General features: G+C 42.0%; 1 pseudogene; it reads left to right on the top strand.

Annotated features, from left to right (window-relative positions):
- Positions 557 to 20,352, top strand: LOC110261734 (annotated as a pseudogene).

Here is a 20,483-nt window from a genome sequence, read left to right as displayed (position 1 = left end):
AAGCAAATAAGAAAAACGCCAACCAGAATTCCTAGATGGCTCTGCAGGTTAAGGATCTGTCATTGTCACTGCCATGGCTCGGATCACTGCCATGGCTCGGGTCTGATCCCTGGCACAGGAACTTCTGCATGCTGTGGGCTCAGCTAAAGAAAAAGAAAAAACCCCAAAACAAATCCAGAAATTTAAACTGGGGAAGGATGGCTAACACAGTCCCCAAGGGAGGCTCTGTAGCTTCCCAGCCCTGGCTGTCAGAGTCCACCAGGCCACCCCTGCCTCGCCCAACCATAATGAAGCTAATCTCCATTTTCAGCACCCATGGTGTAAGCCTGCACCCCACAGACCTACAAGCCCTGGGCTTGCCCATTCTCAAGACTGAAGAAAGAGCCCAGAGTCAGCAATAGAGACATCAATGGTTTGTTGGAAAGGGAGAATCTTACATGTCTGAAGCAAGTTCCTAAAGCGACACCCCACTGTGTGTGGCAGGTAGTGGGCAGGACTTGGCAGCAGTCTTCATTCCCAGGGCGGAGCAGGCAGGGCCGGGGTGGGGGGAGAAGAAGGTTACCCTTCAGAGAAGGGATTGACTTCCAGTTGGCTTACGGGTCACCGGGGAAACTCCAGAGGGTCATGCCCTTCCCCACCCCTTTGATAAACTCTCAAGGTGGAGATGCTCTGATATAAAGATTAGAACAGTCACTAGCTGGGACAAGGGCAAGTATGTAGGGAAGGTCAGTCAGGTGAGTAGGGTGTAGGTGAAGCAGGCGTTGGTCAAACAGGATGTACTGAGAGCAAGAGAACAGCCATCTTGGGCGGCCTGATCATATGCATGGGAACTCCCCCAAGTTCTGTCAGCCCTTCAGTGAAGACACAAAACAGCAATCATTGGGGAGACTTTCCATTTGGTATCTAAGAGAGATGAGAATGTGATTTTTGGGGGGAAAGAGTGTTACTAATTGGAGGATCTGATGACAAACTGACTTACAGAAATTACACAACATTGTATCTCATCTTCTGTGTGGACCCTTCAGAGATGGAACTTGGCATTTTAGATCTAACTCAGGTATTTTGGAAACATTAGAGAAGTACTTTTGAAAGTGTCTGTGAACTGGATTTAATTTTCCATGTAGACAAGGAATAGAAATGGTGATGTGAGTAATGACATATATATCAGCTGTAAAAAAAAGATATGACTTCCTACAATCCAAGAAATATCAACACTGATGATGTAAGTATAAAAGTGCCGGAGTTCCCGTCGTGGCGCAGTGGTTAACGAGTCCGACTAGGGACCACGAGGTTGCGGGTTCGATCCCTGGCTTTGCTCAGTGGGTTAAGCATCTAGTGTTGCTGTGAGCTGTGGTGTAGGTTGCAGACACGGCTGGGATCCCAATGTTGCTGTGGCTCTGGTGTAGGCCGGCGGCTATGGCTCCGATTCGACCCCTAGTCTGGGAACCTCCATATGCCGTGGGAAGCGGCCCTAGAAAAGGCAAAAAGACCAAAAAAAAAAAAAAAGTATAAAAGTGCCAAACCTGGAGTTCCTACTGTGGTGTAATGGGATCGATCAGTGGTTTCTTGGAAGTGCTGGGACACAGGTTTGATACCTGGCCCAGCACAGTGGGTTAAAGACCTGGTGTTGCTGCCACTGCAGCTTAGGTGGAAACTGTGGCTGGGATCTGATCCCTGGCCCTGAAACTCCATATGCCAAGGGACAGCCAAAAAAAAAAAAAAAAAAAAAAAAAAGTGCCAAACCTGCCTTCTTTCAAAAAAAAATTTTTAGGAGTTCCCGTCGTGGCGCAGTGGTTAACGAATCCGACTAGGAACCATGAGGTTGCGGGTTCGGTCCCTGCCCTTGCTCAGTGGGTTAACGATCCGGCGTTGCCGTGAGCTGTGGTGTAGGTTGCAGACGCGGCTCGGATCCCGCGTTGCTGTGGCTCTGGCGTAGGCCGGTGGCGACAGCTCCGATTCAACCCCTAGCCTGGGAACCTCCATATGCCTCGGGAGCGGCCCAAGAAATAGCAACAACAACAACAAAAGACAAAAAAAAAAAAAAAAAAAAAAAATTTTTAAAGGTTATTCCCAAATAAAAACCCAGGAGAAAAGTCATCTAAGCTTACCATTCACTTGCTCACCAAAAATAGAGGAGAGTCTTAGCTTTTGCTCTTGGATCGAAGTCGTGTAAAATTAGTATGTGGAGTTCAATGTTGCTTTTCTTGCTCAGTGATTTTAAAGAAATTGAGTAGTTCCTGTGTGACTTTTTTTTTCTTTTCTAAACTTCATTCCTATGTCCCTAAAGGCTTGCCTTTGCCTTTAGTACTGGCCACCATAGTATTTCAAAAAGGGTTTGAGACATTTCCTTAAATATATGCGACCCAAAATATTGATGTTTTGAATGAATATCAAGTAAGTGCAGCTGTTTGGTTTTTTGTTTGTCTGTTTGTTTGCTTTGTTTTGTGCTGTATATGGAATGTGGAAATTCCCAGAACAGAGATCGAACCCGGGGCACAGCAACGACCCAAGCCACTGCAGTGACAACACCGGATCCTTAACCCAAGTGCAGCATTCTTTAATTCTTTGTACTATTTGTTACAGTTGTTATTTAAAGAACCAAGGAGGTATTAATTCTTTGTACTATTTGTTACAGTTGTTATTTAAAGAACCAAGGAGGTATTAGATGAAGACGTTGTACTCTTTTCCTCTTAGTCTAAATAAACACCAGGGTAACTGGGAGAAAATATTTAAGCAGAACAATTCAGTTAACTCCATACCTCAATATTATCTGCATTCCATTAGGTGTGACTATGAACATTTAATCATACCTTTTCAGTTGCAGTTTATGTTCACATTATATTTAAATACCTCCCAATATTTTTGAAAAAAATCTTTCAAACCTACATTTGTGACTTGTCCACAGATTTCTCATACCTTTTTTATTTTGGAGAATTTCAACTATAGGTAAAAATGGAAAGACTAGTACTGTGAAAGCCTATGTGCCTGCTACCTAGATTCAGCCCCCATGTTTGTTTCTCTCTCTGCATATGTTGTTTTTTTTTTCCTAACTGGACAATTTGAAAGCATTCACAACACTTTCACTCCCTTTTGTTCTTCCCTTTCCCCCTGAGCTTTTGATTGTCCCTCTCTGAACCCTTTACCAACTCAGCTTTTTGCTTTGCCCCTTAAATGGGGCATCCTAAATGGCTCCAGTTCCATCCTTTATCTCCAATGAAGCACTAAGACATTTTGTCCCTTATTAAAGCACTATCAGGTTTCAGTAAGAAGATGGAGAGACCCCTGCTTTGTGTGGGAAACCTCATGAGAATGTTCTGGGCTTTGGATGTTTACTAAAAAACCGTATCCCAAAGCTATTCAGAGGAAAGAATGTAGGTAGAAAGCAGAAATGATTTTGCCTGGTAGAGGCTCAGGGAAAAGATTTGATGGCGAATGAAGCTGAATATCATCTTTCTCAATTATAAAGTTGTGGAACATCATTTATCCATGATGAAGTCCTCTATCCCCCATCTCCACTCATAATTTAAAGTGGACAATTGCAAACCCCGTTAACAAAGTACACATTGTAACCCCAAAACACACAGTGCACCGTAATCTCTGGTCTTAATGCTTCACAGGGCTAATCAATCCTTTGTGACAGAAAGGACTGTATCTAATCCTTTAAGAGAACAGATTGCTAATCCATAAGTAAAAGAGAGAAGCAAGGCCAGTTCCCTGTGCTACCTGAGTGACAGATGAATGTTCCCTTCAGGAGTTAGTTCAGCGCTACTTAGGAGACACCACCTGTGCTGAGAATGAAGCCTCAGCCAAGGCGAAGTGTCCCTTGAGACCAGGACAGAAAAAGAATAAGCACACAATGCTGATCCATCAGGTAAAGAACTAGGAAGGAGGCAAGCTGAGTCCTTTAGTAAGTTTTTCTGTGTGTATTTTTTAAAAATGGAGTAAGAAAATCAGATGTTATCAGTCAACAAAATGCAGAAAATAAATTAGTGTGTAAGATGAACATTCGTAAGCAATACATGTTTATTATTGAGAAAGAAAAATTTAAAAAAGGAACTAGTTTAAAGCAAGATAGTTTCCTTTTTAGTTTTCTTTTATTTCCGAATATGGTAAAACTGCAGCAGCTACAGATTTAACAGAAGTAAAATGATGTTATTAGGAAGCCACAAATGCACTGGTTTGGGACACTGTTGGCTTTCAAAAATAAGACAGTTGCCCTTTTTGTTTTCCATTCCATATCACTTATTAAATACCCTCGGAGTTCCTGTTGTGGCTCAGTTGTAAAGAACCCGACTAGTATCCATGAGGACTTGGGTTTGATCCCTGGCCTTATTCAGTGGATTAAGGATCTAGCGTAGCCATGAGCTGCATTGTAGATGGCAGATACGGCTGGGATCCCATGTAGCTGTGATGTAGGCTGGCAGCTGCAGCTCTAGTTCAACCCCTAGCCAGGGAACTTCCATACGCTGAGGGTGCAGCCCTGAAAAGCAAAAAAAAAAAAAAAACCTCTAGAGTTTAGTTAATAGTAATGCACCAATGTTGGTTTCTTTTTGTTTTGTTTTGTTTTTGTCTTTTTTTAGAGCTGTACCCACTGCATATGGAAGTTCCCAGGAGGGGGTCACACAGGAGCTGCAGTTGCCAGCCTACCCCAGAGCCACAGCAATGCCAAATCCTTAAACCCACTGAGCGAGGCCAGGGATCGAAACTGTATCCACATCCTCACGGATACTAGTTGGGTTCTCAACCCACTGAGCCACAAGGGGAACTCCCAGTGCTGGTTTCTTATTTTGGCAGCTGCATCACGGTAATGTAAGATGTTGACTGGTGGAAACTGAGAGTTATATGGGAACTCTCTTTGTGACTCTTCTGTAAATATAAGTTTTTTCTGAAATAAAAAAGTTTGGAGTTCCTGTCATGGCTCAGCGAAAACGAATCTAACTAGCATCCATGAGAACACAGGTTCGATCCCTGGCCTTGCTTAATGGGTTAAGGATCCAGCGCTGCTATGAGCTGTGGTGTAGCTCGCAGACATGTCTCAGAACCCGCGTTGCTGTGGCTGTGGCTAGAGCTCCAATTTTACCCCTAGTCTGGGGACCTCCACATGCTGCCAGTGCGGCCCCCCCAAAAAAAACCAAAAGAAAATGAACAATAAAAAGTTTATTATTTTTTAAAAAGCCCAGCGCCTATCTTTACCCTGGGGCAGAAGCTTGTTCTTCCTTCATGAATAGGCCATATATCTAGTTCCATTATCAAAGTGAAAAACCATCTTCTTACCAATCTCCCAAGCAAGAAATTTCCCATTGTATGTCACCAGGAGTCCCAGGTGCCTACATTCACCATAATTCCCATCTGACTTTACAGAAAATATATATTGCAATGAACAGTATTGAGAGATGAAAAGTGACAAAAAGAGGGAGGTCATTTATGCTGTGCTGATTCGATCATTTACTAACCAGGAATAAAAATAGATTTTTTTGATTTGATAAATGGAGTATAATAGAATAAGCCTTTTTTTTTTTTTTTTTTTTTTTGGCTTTTTTGGCTTTTTTGGGGCTGCACCTGTGGCGTGTGGAAGTTCCCAGGCTAGTGGTAGAATTGGAGCCATAGCTGCCGGCTATACCCTAGCTCACAACAGCGCTGGATCCCTGATCCACTGAGTGAGGTCAGGGATTGAACCTACATCCTCATGGATACTAGTCAGATCCATTTCTGCTGCGCCACAGTAGTAACTCCCAGAAGAAACATATTTTAAAATGTAAAGACAAATGCTAAAAAGAGCAGAAAGAGGGAAGGAGTGGTAATATACTGATTTCATCAGTGCTGATAGTATGGGGTCAATTGATCCTGTCTAAGGCATAGAGGATTAAGTATATTATATAACTTTATATTTATTAAGGTAACCACTAGAACAAAAATACAAATATGTATTTCCTTATAACGTATTAGGAAAAACACCCACACACACGATACCTGCCCATAGATGAAAATGTAGTCCAAGTAGTGAAAGATTTAAACAGTAACCAAACAAAAACAAAAACCCCACCTTCTTGGTGGACTAGCAGTTAAGAATTTGACATGGTCTGGAGTTCCCATCGTGGCTCAGTGGTTAACGAATCTGACTAGGAATCATGAGGTTGTGGGTTCGATCCCTGGCCTTGCTCAATGGGTTAAATATCTGGCGTTGCCGTGAGCTGTGGTGTAGGTTGCAGACCCGGCTCGGCGTAGGCCATCAACTACAGCTCCAATTCGACTCCTAGCCTGGGAATCTCCATATGCCACAGGAGCGGCCCAAGAAATGGCAAAAAGACAAAAAAAAAAAAAAAAAAAGAATTTGGCATGGTCACTGCTGTGGCCTGGGTTCAGTCCCAGGCCTGGGAACTTTTTCATGCCAGGGGTGGTACCTAAAAAAATAAATTAAATGAAAATCCAGAAAACGTTATAGAAAATGTGATACAGAATTAAGACCAAACATATATATGGGCTAAATTCACTTTGAGAGGCACTGTTGTCTACCAACAGCCATTCCTGTGCCTTTTCCCTGTTTTTTTTTTTTTTTTTTCTGTACCCTGCTTTTGTTTGGGGATGTACCCAGGCCTGTGGGGTGAGTCACTATTGTCTAAGCTTAGCCAGGCATGGGTATTCTTTGTCCTTTTGTCAGAATCCCTTACATCTAAGAGTAACCAGTTGTTGACCAAAGAAAAATATAGAACCTCAAAGTTTCAAGTTATGTTTTATTTGGGGACCTGACCAAAACCCAGGAGATAGCCTCTTGGGTAGTTCTGAGGAAGTGTTCCAAAGAGGTGAGAGAGGAGCCAGGGTACAGAGGCGTTTTTGGTGGGAAAACAAAACCAAAGAACCACATAGTCAAATATCAAACCATTATTGTTAATCACAAAACAACGGCTATTGCAAGTTAATGGTTTTAATGCTTTTTTATGTAGGGGAAGATGCGAGAGTCTGGGCTCATTGAAATTATTCCTTAGATGTGCATTTTAGCTATTGAGGGCCAGTATGCTGTTTTTCTCCAACCTGAGTTTCCCTCGGGGTGCACCATTGGGGTGACTGCAGTGGCTGATGCCTGGATTACAGGCAGCATTTGTTGTTTACTGGAATGGCAGACAACACCTTTTTTTTTTTTTTGTATGCACAGACATATGACCCATTCGTGTGGCTACTGAGATTTGAGGGGACATCTACTGCGGGGCTACTGGGAAATACATTTTTTTTTTCCCCTGATGAGAGTGGTCCCCAAGGGACAAAGGCTTTTTACCCTGACTGCACGTTCTTTTCTGCCTTTGAATGAACCTGTGATGTTGTGTGGGAGCCATTTGTGTTCATGAATCAACAAGAATACAGGCTGGCAGAGCAGGGGGAAGGAGCCTGAGATCTGATGACACTGCTGAATGAAGGCCAGCTACCGAGTTGCAGAGTGACTCATATCTTTCCTTGCAACTTTCTTTCTTCAGGCCTAGAATACAAAGAGGTCATGATTAATTTTGCTTAGCAAAATATTCCTCTCCGAGGCTTTTAACCATTTGCCGTTGTAGACCATTTAGATATTTCACTTGCAGCAGAGAAAGTTGATTTTGTACTAAAAAATCTTCATAGCCGAGAATCTTCTTGGTTTAGGATTACATAAATGGCCTTTAGATTGTGGCATAGAATTCCAGAACACTGGAAATGGTAATGCAATAACAGAAAATGATTTGGGAAGGAGCTTCTTGAGGTCACGCACATGGGTTACATAAACTGCTCCAGGCAGCCCTGAATTCTTTATTCTTATAAATGCTTAAGCAACTATTAGTCATTGGTACCTCTTGGCATCTTTTACTGATTCCTTACTGACTTGAATGACTTCCGAAACTCTCTAATAGACTTTCTTTCTTTCCCCCAGCTCCCTCTCCACTCAAGGGAGTGGCTATCCTTCATAATAACTTCCTAATAACTTCCTAATAACTCTGGAGCTCCTACAGTTATTCTAATTCTTATTTCTGTGTATCTTTGAGGCCAGCTTCCCTCCTAGCTCCTTGGGAGTCTTATCATCTCTCCTTTCTAAAATAAATCCATCCATTGTGCTCCCACCCTTCTGATGCCAGCCTGGAGGACTTCCCTTCAGCCCAGACTTCTTTCTCTCTCTGCCCTCCTCTCTCGGTTCCGGTTCCTTCCTCTTTTATCGGGAATTTTGCAACTGATCTCTGTAGGTGATCAATCCCCTCTTGCCCCAGCCCCTTTCTCCCTGGGGCAATCTGACCTCTTAAACCGGGTTGTGTGCCCCGCCCGGGGTTGTACTCCTCCCGTCCAGAATCTCTTCCACTGCATACTTGGCAATCCGGTTTCTTTGCCCACAGCTACAATGAAACTGTTCCCTTAAAGGTCAACAATGACCTCTTTTTAGCTAAATCCATTATTCTTCTCTGGTTCCTCCTTCTCTCGATCTCACTATTGCATTTTTAGAAAACAATTACTCCTACCCTCCAATGCTCTCTTCCTTGGCTCCTGTTCTGTTTTCTTCCAGTTCCTTCTCCTTTTGCCTCCTATTCCTAGAACCATCCCTTCACTGGATATTCCCTTCTCAGTCCTTGGCTCCCTCTGCTCTTTGTTCTTTCACTCAAGGTCACATCATCTTCCCTACAGCCATTACTTCTGTTCTAGAAAAGGCCTGAGCATTTTCCTCACTTAAGTTTTAGTCCCTCACTGCTTGCTGCTCATTTACTCTGGATATTTTTCACTGGGACTGCAATTTTAAATGTATCACACTTCTCAAACTGGCTCCTCTTCGCATTTTCCTGCCTCTGGTCACCGCCTGGTCATTTTCTTAGTCACTGTGTTAGTTTGCTAGGGCTGCCATAACAAAATATAACAGAAACAACAGAAATTTAAGGAGACAGGGTGTTGTGCGGCCCAGCAGCTAGGGTTGCTGTTGTGATGCCAGTTTGATCCCTGGCCCGAGGAACTTTCAAAAGCAGAGGGTTCAGCCAAAAAAAAAAAAAAAAAAAAAAAATGTCTTTTGATGAGTGGAAGTTTTAAAATTTGGTAAATTTATCAGTTCTTTCCTTTATGGTTTTGGCTTTCAAAATATCCTTTCTATCCCAGGTCATGAAGATATTTTCCTGTGTTTTTCTTCTGTTTTTCAGTTGGATTTAGGTCAAGACGTCATCTCAGTTTTTGTGTATGGTGTGCTGGAGGGGTCAAGATTTTTTCTCCCAGCATATGGATATCCAGTTGTTTTGGCAACATTTTTAAAAAGATTCTGTTAAAAAAAAAAAAAAAAAAAGATTGTTGATTTCTGATACCCGGAAATTGCAGATAGCCTAAAGTCAGTCTAATTTTTTGCTTTTTTTTTTTTTTGCTTTTTTTTGGGTTGCACCCGCAACATATGGAAGTTCCCAGGCTAGGGGCCGAACTGGAGCTACAGCTGCCGGCCTAAGCCACAGCCACAGCAACCAGGATCCCAGCTGCTTCTGAGGCCTCTACCACAGCTCATGGCAACGCCGGATCCTCAATCCACTGAGCAAGGCCAGGGATCGAACCTGAATCTTCATGGATACTAGTCAGATTCCTTTCTGACGCACCACAGGGGGAACACCCTGATTTTTTTTTCCTTTAAAGGTGACCTATTTTCCTCCATCTCTGAGTACTTTCTGGATCTTCTCTTTTCCTTAGTACATCTAATATTATCTGGCTTATCTTTCAGTATACCCTTTCCATCTGAAGATCCATGGCTATCTTAGCTTTGGCATATTTTCTTCAATGATTTCTCTAACAGCCTCTACTGTTGCACTTTCTTTGAGCTTTCTTTCTGAAACTCCTATTGGTAGAACTTGGACCTGGATTGGACCTCTAGGTCTTTTATATTTTCACTTTATTTTTTGTCTTTCTCTCTTTTCTAATGTCATATTTCCTCCATTCTAGAAAAAAAAAATTAAGTTTGGCAAGCATATTTTTAGTTTCCAAGTGATTTTTCTTGTCTTTCTGGCTTTCCAATTGTTTCTTATTTATAGCAACATGTTGGTTTTTGTTTGTTTGTTTTTTACATTAGGTATTCATTGTCTTCTGTAATATCTCTGAGAGTATTAATTAAATGTTTGAAAAAAATCTTTTTCTGTTAAAGTGGTTCTTGTGAAGTCAGCCTTTATTTTTGCTTCTTCCGTTTTTTTAAAAAATTCTATTTTATATAACTGAATTCCCCTGTGTGTCCGGTGATGAGGGGGTGCTTTTTTTTTATATCTGAAAAAGAGGAAATAGACCTGATTTTTTTTCTAGATTTGTTTGTCCTACTGTTGTATATTGGACTGTTTTCCTGCTAGTTGATTGCCCAGAAAACAGAAGCAATCGACCAGGAGTTCTAGTGTTCAGGAGCTAAACAGGGAGGTTTATAGTTATAAGGAAAGGATAGGGAGCTGGAGAGAGGAGGACTTTAACTTGGCTTCTGCCACTCATTCACCTTAGCACCAGTTCATCCATGTTTAAACTTATTGTCTGCTTCTTGTCCTGTTCCCAGATAAGGTTTTATGGCTTTATTTTATTTATTTATTTATTTTTTGTCTTTTTGCCTTTTCTAGGGCCGATCCTGCGGCACATGGAGGTTTCCAGGCTAGGGGTCTCATCGGAGCTGTAGCTGCTGGCCTACACCACAGCCACAGTAACATGGGATCCGAGCTGCGTAAGCTCACGGCAACACGGGATCCTTAACCCACTGAGCAAGGCCAAGGATTGAACCTGAAACCTCATGGTTCCTCATCGGATTCGTTAACCACTGAGCCACGACAGGAATTCCTATGGCTTTATTCACTTAAAAAATTCTTTATTGTTATTTTTATTATTATTATTATTATTTTGTCTTTTTTTTTGCCATTTCTTGGGCTGCTCCCTCGGCATATGGAGGTTCCCAGGGCCACAGCAGTGCGGGATCCGAGCCGCATCTGCAACCTACACCTCAGCTCAGAGCAACACCTGATCGTTAACCCACTGAGCAAGGGCAGGGACCGAACCCGCAACCTCATGGTTCCTAGTCGGATTCATTAACCACTGTGCCACGACGGGAACTCCTTTATTGTTATTTTAAATTGTAAGGGAGGGAAGACAAATGCCTGTGCTTAGGCTGTTATTTTGAACCAAAGCTTCTATCTTTTATTATTGTTATTATTATTATTATTGAAATATAGTCGATTTACAATGTTGTATTAGAACCAATGTTGTATTAGAACTGCTGTCTTTTTAAAATTATTTCCTGCTCTTTCTAAATGGGTACCATATGGTCTTCCACCATGTTTAGGTTGATATCATTACTGTCTCATGAATACACCAACTAGCATCTTATCTTCATGCCCTAAGTTATTGTGTTTCTTTTCCAGAAACTTCCTGCTTCTCTTCCTTCTCTTCTACCTAAGCCTAATGAAATTCTTCCCAACTTTTGAAGCTAACTTGAGCATACTTCTTCCATGAATCCCATCTATTTAATCCAGCTTTCAATGACCTTCCTTTCAGCTTACTGCTATCCAACTCAGCACCTGTCACTAACAATTCAGTTCTTAATTATACAGTCTAGTATTGCTCAGTTTTATTTCAGATGTTTATTATTATGTTGGTGACTATTTAAAACTCTTTAGGCAGAGGTATTTATTTTTCTCTATCCTTCAAAACATAGCACAGTATGCATATGTAGTAAATATTTGGTAAGCATTTACAATTGATTAAATTCTCTACTATATGCAAGAAGGGAGGTACACAGCAGCTCATATTTCTTTTTTTCCTGGAAACAGTAGGAGGCCTGTCTTTGAATTGGAAGCTGAATTGGGAACACTCCATTCTAGGCTAAAGAATGCCTATTCTTCCACACTAAGGGAAAAAACAGGTTTGTAGTATAAATGTTTGCTGAAAGCAATAGCCATAGACAGATCCACCAGAGTCGAATCAATGGAAGCAAGAGTGGTTTGGGGAAAAAAATAAAGTAGCGAAATGTGATGGAAAAATAGATTTTATAGTCTAGAATTTCCATAGCATTGCTAACAGTGTCATTTTTAATTAAAAAGGAAAGAGGGGAGTTCCCATTGTGACTCAGCCAGTTAAGAGCCCGACTAGTATTCATGAGGATGTGGGTGCATCCTTAGCCCCGGTCATTGCCGTGAGCTGTGATGTAGGTCACAGACAAAGCTTGGATCCTGCATTGCTATTGTGGTGCAGGCAGGCAGCTATAGCTCTGATTCAGCCCCTAGCCTGGGAACTTCCATATGCCGCAGGTGCAGCCCTGAAAAAAACAGCAACAACAACAACAAGGGAAAGAGGTCTACTGGTAGAACAAGAGCAAGAGAATTTTTTTTCTTTTGGCCTCACCCGTGGCATGCAGAATTTCTTGGGCCAGGAAGCCAGGAATCAAACCCTCACCACAGCAGTGAGCCAAGCCACAGCAGTGACAATGCCAGATCCTTAACCCACTGAGCCACCAGGGAACTTCCAAGAGAATGAGAAATAATATGCTTCTGGTAGTCACATGGAGGTTCCCAGGCTAGGGGTTGAATTGGAGCTATAGCCACCGGCCTATGCCACAGCCACAGCAATGCCAGAACCCAGCCGCATCAGTGACCTATACCACAGCTCATGGCAACACCGTTTCCTCAACCCACTAAGCAAAGCCAGGGATGGAACCCGTGTCCCCATGGATGCTAGTCGGGTTTGTTAACCACTGAGGCTATGACAGGAGCTCCACTTCTGGTAGTTATAGGCGCTATTCACCAAATACATCAGCTTCACCACCCTTCTGGTGTACTATCTTCATGCCATGAAGCTAGGGGTAGCCATGTGACTTAAACTTTGATCAAAGAAACGAGAGTGGGAGTCATGTCACTTCCAGGCAGACTCTTTAAAAGCCATTGAGGGATTTGTCAACTTCCTGTTTTCTGCTTCAGTGATCATGGAAGCTTATGAGGTTCCACAATTCTGAATTCCTAAAAGTCCATAATGAACAGTCTCTCTGCAGGCCTGTGATGAAAGTATAGTATAACAGGTAAATCCTTGTTATTTAAGCCACTGAGTATAAACTACTGCTGTCCAGGGTCAGCAACCTACAGCCTGCAGGCCAGCTGTTTTGGCAAAATTTTACTGGCACACAGCCATTCATGTTTATTTCTTTATTATCTTTGACTGCCTTCAGTGCTACTACTGAGTTGAATAGTAGCCACAGAGACAGTATGGCCTTCAAGCCAAAAATAGTTACCATCACTCTTTAAGAAAAAGTTTGTTGACCTCTAACCTAACCTAGCCTGTGATGGAACTAGAGATCTTTGATAAGGGCCCTTATGTGGCTCCTATTTGTTTTGTGCATAACACGAGTGATGTTTCTTCCTTCCTTCCTTTCCTTCCTTCCTTCTCTCTCTCTCTCTCTCTCTCTCTCTCTCTCTTTCTTTCTTTCTTTCTTTCTTTCTTTTATTTAAGGGCCACACTCACAACATATAGAAGTTCCCCTGGCTATTCTTTCTTTCTTTCTTTCTTTCTTTCTTTCTTTCTTTCTTTCTTTCTTTCTTTCTTTCTTTCTTTCTTTCTTTTATTTAAGGGCCACACTCTCAACATATAGAAGTTCCCCTGGCTAGGGGTCAGATCAGAGCTACAGCTGCCGGCCACAGCCACAGCCACAGCAACATAGGATCTGAGCCGAGTCTGCGACCTACACCACAGCTCACAGCAATGCTTGGATCCTTCACCCACTGATCGAGGCCAGGGATCAAAGCCGAGTCCTCATGGATCCTAGTCGGGTTCTATGCCACTGAGCCACAACAGGAACCCCCACAATTGATGTTTCTATAGCCAGCCTCCAAGATGGCCCTGATGAGCCCCATCTCTTGGTATCCACACTCTTGTGCAGTTCCTTTTCACATTGACTGAGGTGTGGCTTATATGACCAATATGGGTGCAGGGTGACTTCCAAGCTTCCATCTCCCTCTCTCTTAGACATCTCTGGAAGACACTCAAGAAGCCCAATGGAGAAGCCCATGTGGTGAGAAACTGAGGCCTCCTGCCAGCAGTCACCTGAGTCGAGCCTTCCAATGACTTGTTCCCTTGGCCACTATCTTGACTACAACCTCATGAGCGACTCTGTGCCTAAATCGCCCAGTTAAGCTGCTCCTGATTTTCTGCCCCACAGAAATTATGAGATAGTAAATGTGGGTTGTTTTAAACCACTAAATTTTGGCATAATTGGTTATGCAGAGATAATGCAATGTTCAAATGAAAAAGAGTGTCGGTACTCTGTACACTTATGTATATATTTGCACATAGCATTTTATACACACACATATTATTTTGTCACTGAACAAAGAATGTATGTACTTTCGTAGAGTATACTTGCGTGAATATAGATAAGTTGGAATTATGCTGTGAAAGAAATTATTATACCTGTGTGTTATCTTTCCCATTCCCTTTTCAACATCAAATCTTTTGGGGAAAAAGATGAAATGTGTTCTGGAAAGGAAGGAAAAAAATTCACCAGATATTAAAATTTTCCTTGATACATTAATTGCTCAAATTTGCCTTAGGTTTTTTTGTAAGGGAATTGGGTAGAATGGATAAAGCAAAGTGTTTTTTTTTTTATTTGTTTGTTTTTTGTTTGCTTTTTAGGGCCACCCCTGCAGCATATGGAGGTTCCCAGGCTAGGGGTTGAATAATACAGCTGCCAGCCTACACCAGAGCCACAGCAATGTGGGATCTGAGCAGTATCTGTGACCCTACACTGCAGCTCACGGCAACGCCAAATCCTTAACCCAGTTAGCGAAGCCAGGGATCAAACCCACAACCTCATTGTTACTAGTTGGATGCGTTTCCGCTGCACCACAACGAGAACTCCCTAGAGCAAAGTCTTTATAATATTTTAACATTTTATATCTAATGGTGACCATGTATGGCCAATAAAAATGTCAGAAGCCTGATTTTTTCCAGTTGACTGCGATAACCTTCCTATATACCTTAAATGGAATAGTAATAGCATTTGAAATTTGGGGAACGACAGAGAATAAAAAATTTTTTTGAAATAAAGTTAATAGTCAAGAAGAAGCAAAAATTAGTTGGAACCAAGGCTCACAGAAAGTGAAATTAAAATGTTTCTGATGTCATTTTCTTTTTCTTTTACAAATTGCAACTAACAGAGATAATGGGTAAAACATTCCTTCTCAAATGGTATCAGCAGATTCTTTTGGACATCGATCCATACATCTTTAACTCAAAGTATAAATAGGAGGGGGCGAGGTAATGTTTTTTGAATAATACCTGTAGGTATAAAGCATGAGAAGTGGAAAAGAAAAAAGGAAAGTTAGGAGGGAGAAAGAAAGAAGGGAAAGAAGGAAGAGGAGATTAAAAATTTAAAAACACCTGCTTATTCCTCTGGTTTTTAACTGTGTTCCATACTCAGGACAATGCTAGTTACTATCCAAATCTTATTTTCCAAGGCTATAATCTGTTTTAGGCCCTCAGTGAAGTATTCAGCTATCAGCCTGCAAATAAGTACTGCACAGTTTGGGCCTACATGAAATTACAGTAAGACTGGAGGAGAAATTAACTCTCTCCTTATACCTCCCCAACAAAAGGGTAAGAAAAGGCATCAAAAACAAACAGTTTCTCCTTTTTATATCATTTTTGTTTGGTAATCATGTGACTCTGTTGTGGAGGGGAGGGCTGTATGTGTTTGAGTACGTTTTATGAATAAACCCTATTAGACTGTGGAATTTTATTACCCTAGACCATCAGTTACCTTAGACAGTAAACCAGTGAAGTTGAAATCTGGAGACCAGGCCCCTGCTGCTGCTTTTAGGATCAAACTGGAAGAGTTTAAGAACTAGTTTTTTGGGTTTTTTTGTTTGTTTGTTTGTTTTTGTTTTTGTCTTTTTAGGGCCACACCTGAGGCATATGGAAGATCCCAGGCTAGGGGTCCAACTGGAGCTGCAGCTGCCAGCCTACACCAGAGCCACAGCCACTGCAATGCCTGATCCTTAACCCACTGAGCGAAGCCAGGGATGGAACGTCCTCATGGATACTAGTCGGGTTTGTTACTGCTGAGCCTCACTGGGAACTCTCCAGAACTGGTTCTTTAGGCCTGAATTGACTTAAGCATAAACTTGTTCTGTTTTTATTTTATTTTGTTTTTTTGTCTTTTTGCCTTTTCTAGGGCCGCTTCCGTGGCATATAAAGGTTCCGAGGCTAGGAGTCTAATCGGAGCTGTAGCCGCCGGCCTACGCCAGAGCCACAGCAACTCGGGATCTGAGCCTCGTCTGCAACCTACACCACAGCTCACAGCAACACCGGATCCTTAACCCAATGAGCAAGGCCAAGGATCAAACCTGCAACCTCATGGTTCCTAGTCGGATTTGTTAATCACTGAACCACCTTGGGAACTCCAAACTTGTTCAGTTTAGATGTTTGTCATATTTATTAAACTGTAAGTCATACATCTGACCAAAACTCAAGACCCATGTCTGATAAACTTAACAGCACTAATGGAGACAAAATATTTGAGAATTCCTGAAAAAGCTAGTGTGTGTGTGTGTGTGTGTGTGTGTGTGTGTGTGTGTGTGTGTGTGTGTGTTTAGGGGGAGTTTTGAGAAACTCAGATTTTAATAGAAGAGAATTTGTGTTCAGACAATGTATATTTCAAAGGTAAAGAAAAAGTCTGATTCTTTTTAGCATAGTCAAGAACAGTTGTCAGATATCTTATCGGCAATTTTATTGTCATATATTTAAGCTATGTAAACATATCCTTGAGTAATCACTTCTTGGGAAAAATGCAGAAAAATTGGTTTGCCTAGAGGGTGAGAGGTTAACCTTGGAGCCATCTGGATTGTTTCTTCTGGGAAGAGGTTGACACGAATCTTCCTAACAAGTTATTTAATAAAAATGTAAATTTCTGTGACAGTATCTGCATTTCAACATAGAAAATATCACATATCTAACTTAAACCCTCTATGGGGAACAATTAATTTAAACCCCCCAAGGCGAAATTAAGCAGGTATTTTTAATCAAGGTGCTACCATCATCACTGTGCAAATCACATTGTGTTTGAAGCAGCCTAACTCTAAAGAAGCCATTTCTAACATAATCAAGTGGACTTTTCCCATAGTTAACAAAGCTGAACCTTAAGGGAGTTGTATCTGACTTTTATCTGAATTTCATAGAGGAATGTTATCGTTATGGCTTCTTAAAAATGTGTTTCCATTGATTATTCTTCTCATTGTACAGTCCTTTCAAGTTGTAGAGAAACCTGAGCTAGAAGTGTTTTCTTCCTCCAGGGCACATTGGTGCTGTGCTTTGGTTCATCTCACTGAGACCTAGATCCACAGCACACAGTGTCTGAGGATTTGTTCAGCTTGTGATCGGGTAGCTCCAATTCTATTTCAAAGTAGCTGAAACAGAAAACTTCATTTTTTTTACCTCAACATCTGCCCCATCCTGTTTTTTTTCATGATTACTACAAAAATTATACTTTTACTATAAATGTAAAATTTTTTTCAGTTGTTTCATGACATCAAAAGCACAAGAAATGGAAGAAAAAAAAGATAAAATGAATTTCAACAAAATTAAAAACTTTTGTGTTGAAAAGACCCCACACCAAGAAAAGGCAAACCCATAACCCACAGAATGTGAGAAAATATTTGCAAATTATATATCTGATGAGATTGTATAATGAAAAGGCAAGTAACCCAACTCTAAAAAAAAAAAATGAGCAAAATCTCTGAAGAGAGATTCTCCAAAGAAAATAGAGTGACCAAAATACATGAAAAGGTGCTCAACACCATTAATTATTAGGGAAAGGCAAATAAAAACCAATATGAGATACCCACTTCACACCCACTAGGATGACTATAATCAAAAAGACATTTAATAGGAGTTCCCGTTGTGGCTCAGTGGAAATGAATCCTACTAGTAACTATGAAGTTATGGGTTTGATCCCTGGCCTCGCTCAGTGGGTTAAGGATCTGGCGTTGCCATGAGCTGTGGTGTAGGTCAAAGATGGGGCTTGGATCCTGTGTTGCTATGGCTGTGGTGTAGGCCGGCAGCTATAGCTCTGATTTGACCCCTAGCCTGGGAACCTCCATATGCCAAGGATGCAGCCCTAAAAAGCAAAAAAAAAAAAAAAAAAAGACATTTCATAACAAGGATGTAGAGAAATTAGAGCGCTCATACACTGCTGTCTAGAATCTAAAATGGTGCTACCACTTGGTAAAAACAGTCTGGCAGTTTCTCAAATGGTTGAAGATAGAGTTAACATTTGCCCCAGTAACTCCACTCAAGAGAATAGAAAATATAAGTCTACACAAAAACCATGGCACCGAGAAGTTCCTGGGCCAGGGATCAAACCTGAGGACCAACAGTATCCAGAGCCACATCAGCGACAACACTGGATCCTCAACCTACTGAGCCACCATAGAGGACTCCTGATTTGTACACTTTAAATAGATAAATTCTGTGGTGTGTGAATTACATTTCTAAGGAAGTTTTTATTTTTAATCTTCTATGGCAATGAGCATGGATACAAATCGGGGCCAGATCAAGAAGACATGAACAAATATTAGTGAGGCAGAGGAGTTACTGATTATACAAGTTTCTTATCAGATATGTAATTGCAAATTTTTCCCCCTTTTAGGGCCACACCTGAGGGATATGGAAGTTCACAGGCTAGGGATCGAACCAGAGCTGCCAGCCTACAACACAGCCATAGGAATACCAGATCTGAGCCTTGTCTGAGAACTTCACCACAGCTCACAGCAATGCTGGATCATTTAACCTACTGAACAAGACCAGGGATCAAAGCCAAATCCTCATGGATCCTAGAGTCCGGTTCGTTGCCGATGAGCCACAATGGGAACTCTTATAATTGTAAATATTTCCTCACATTCTGTGGGTTGTGTGTGGGTTTGACCTTTCTTGGTGTGGTGGTGTTTGCAACACAAGTTTTTAATTTTGTTTAAGTCCATTTTATCTGTTTTTTTTCTTTTGTTTCTTTTATGGTTTTTTTGTTTGTTTGTTTTTGTCTTTTTAGGGCCGATCCTTGGCATATGGAGGTTCCCAGGCTAGGGGTCAAATCAGAGCTGTAGCTGCCAGCCTACACCACAGCCATAGCAACACAGGATCCAAGCCCCATCTTTGACCTACACCACAGCTCATAGCAAGCCGGATCCTTAACCCACTGAGTGAGGCCAGGCATCAAACCTGAAACCTCATAGTTCCTAGTGGGATTCATTTCCCCTTTGCCACGACGGGAGCTCCTCTTTTATGTTTTTTTTAAAACAATGTCATAAACTGCCAGAAATCCTCAATTTTACCCATGTGAGTTTTCTTAACAGTTATCATTATGTGATTGCGAAATTCAATCAGGGAAAATACTAGCCAAATGCTAGATTTATCTTTCAAGGTTAATAATCATTTGGAAACCTCAGGAATCTCACCCTTAAGTTGTGAACAATTTATTCTAAGGGTCAAATTATTATTTTGGCTCATAGGTGAAAAAAATATCATTATAGGCAATCTATTTTGATTTTACCAAGTGAAGGGCAGTAATATGGACAATCAAGAGAGTTCTAAAATTTCATCAGAGAGTAGGTCATAAAGGATTATGTAGGTTTTGCTTTTGTTGAAGGTTGACCTTAGCTGATTACTTTTTTTTTTTTTCTGATTATTTAACTGAGTTTTTATAGGCACGTTGGAGCTCTGAAAATTGGGACTCAGTGCCCCTTGGTGCCAAAGACGTGTGATCAGAGATGTGTGAGTCCGTCTCCCAGTCCCCTCTCTTCATATTTTGAGGAAGACAGAAAACCACGTAAGGGACAAGCCCTAAGTCTAGGGTCCTGAGGGATCACCATAGAAATTGTGTTGTATAAAGTAGGTTTAAAATGCTCCACGAGGCAGGTCAGCCGTTTCTCTCCTAAGGCACGGCAGCAACGCTCCAACGGCGTCTTCGACCTTTTAACGCCCTCTCTCCCTGCGCACGTGGCGAGGTGGGGGACAGAGCCTTGTGCGACGGAGCCAGCGTGCAGCAGAAAGCATGAGCCACCTTCTGTGCACGCTGTTTAGATTCCAAGTATTGGAGATTAACTCTCAGTAGCAGGATACCGCGGGGCCGACCCCCCCCCCAAAAGGACTACCAATCAGTGGGTTAGAAATAAAGCCACTACGAGGAAAAAGGAGAATCTCCGCCTACTCGTCCAATACACACTTTCTTTTCCTCCTTCACCCCGCCCCACCTTCGCAGACTCTCCGCCCACCGGCTCCGCCCCGTCCTCCCGCGCCCAGCCGGAGTCTCCAAGGCGGAGACCCGGGAAGAGAGAGCCCATCCGGGTGCCTGGTCGGGGAGGGCATAAGGGCGTGGCTTTATGACGACGGCGGTGGGAGGGTGGCGAGTGGCCAACTCCGGAGACTGGGCCCTCCTGACAGAGGGGGCGGAGGGAGAATGGGTAGTTCCTTTCCACGCCCTATGGAAACTCCCTACTGGGCAAGAGGGGAGTCTT

The sequence above is a fragment of the Sus scrofa genome, chromosome 7 (assembly GCF_000003025.6).
Source record: "Sus scrofa isolate TJ Tabasco breed Duroc chromosome 7, Sscrofa11.1, whole genome shotgun sequence".
In the NCBI taxonomy this organism is placed as follows: domain Eukaryota; kingdom Metazoa; phylum Chordata; class Mammalia; order Artiodactyla; family Suidae; genus Sus; species Sus scrofa.
Note: the sequence above shows the minus strand (reverse complement) of the source record. Positions and strands in the feature narration are given on the sequence as shown.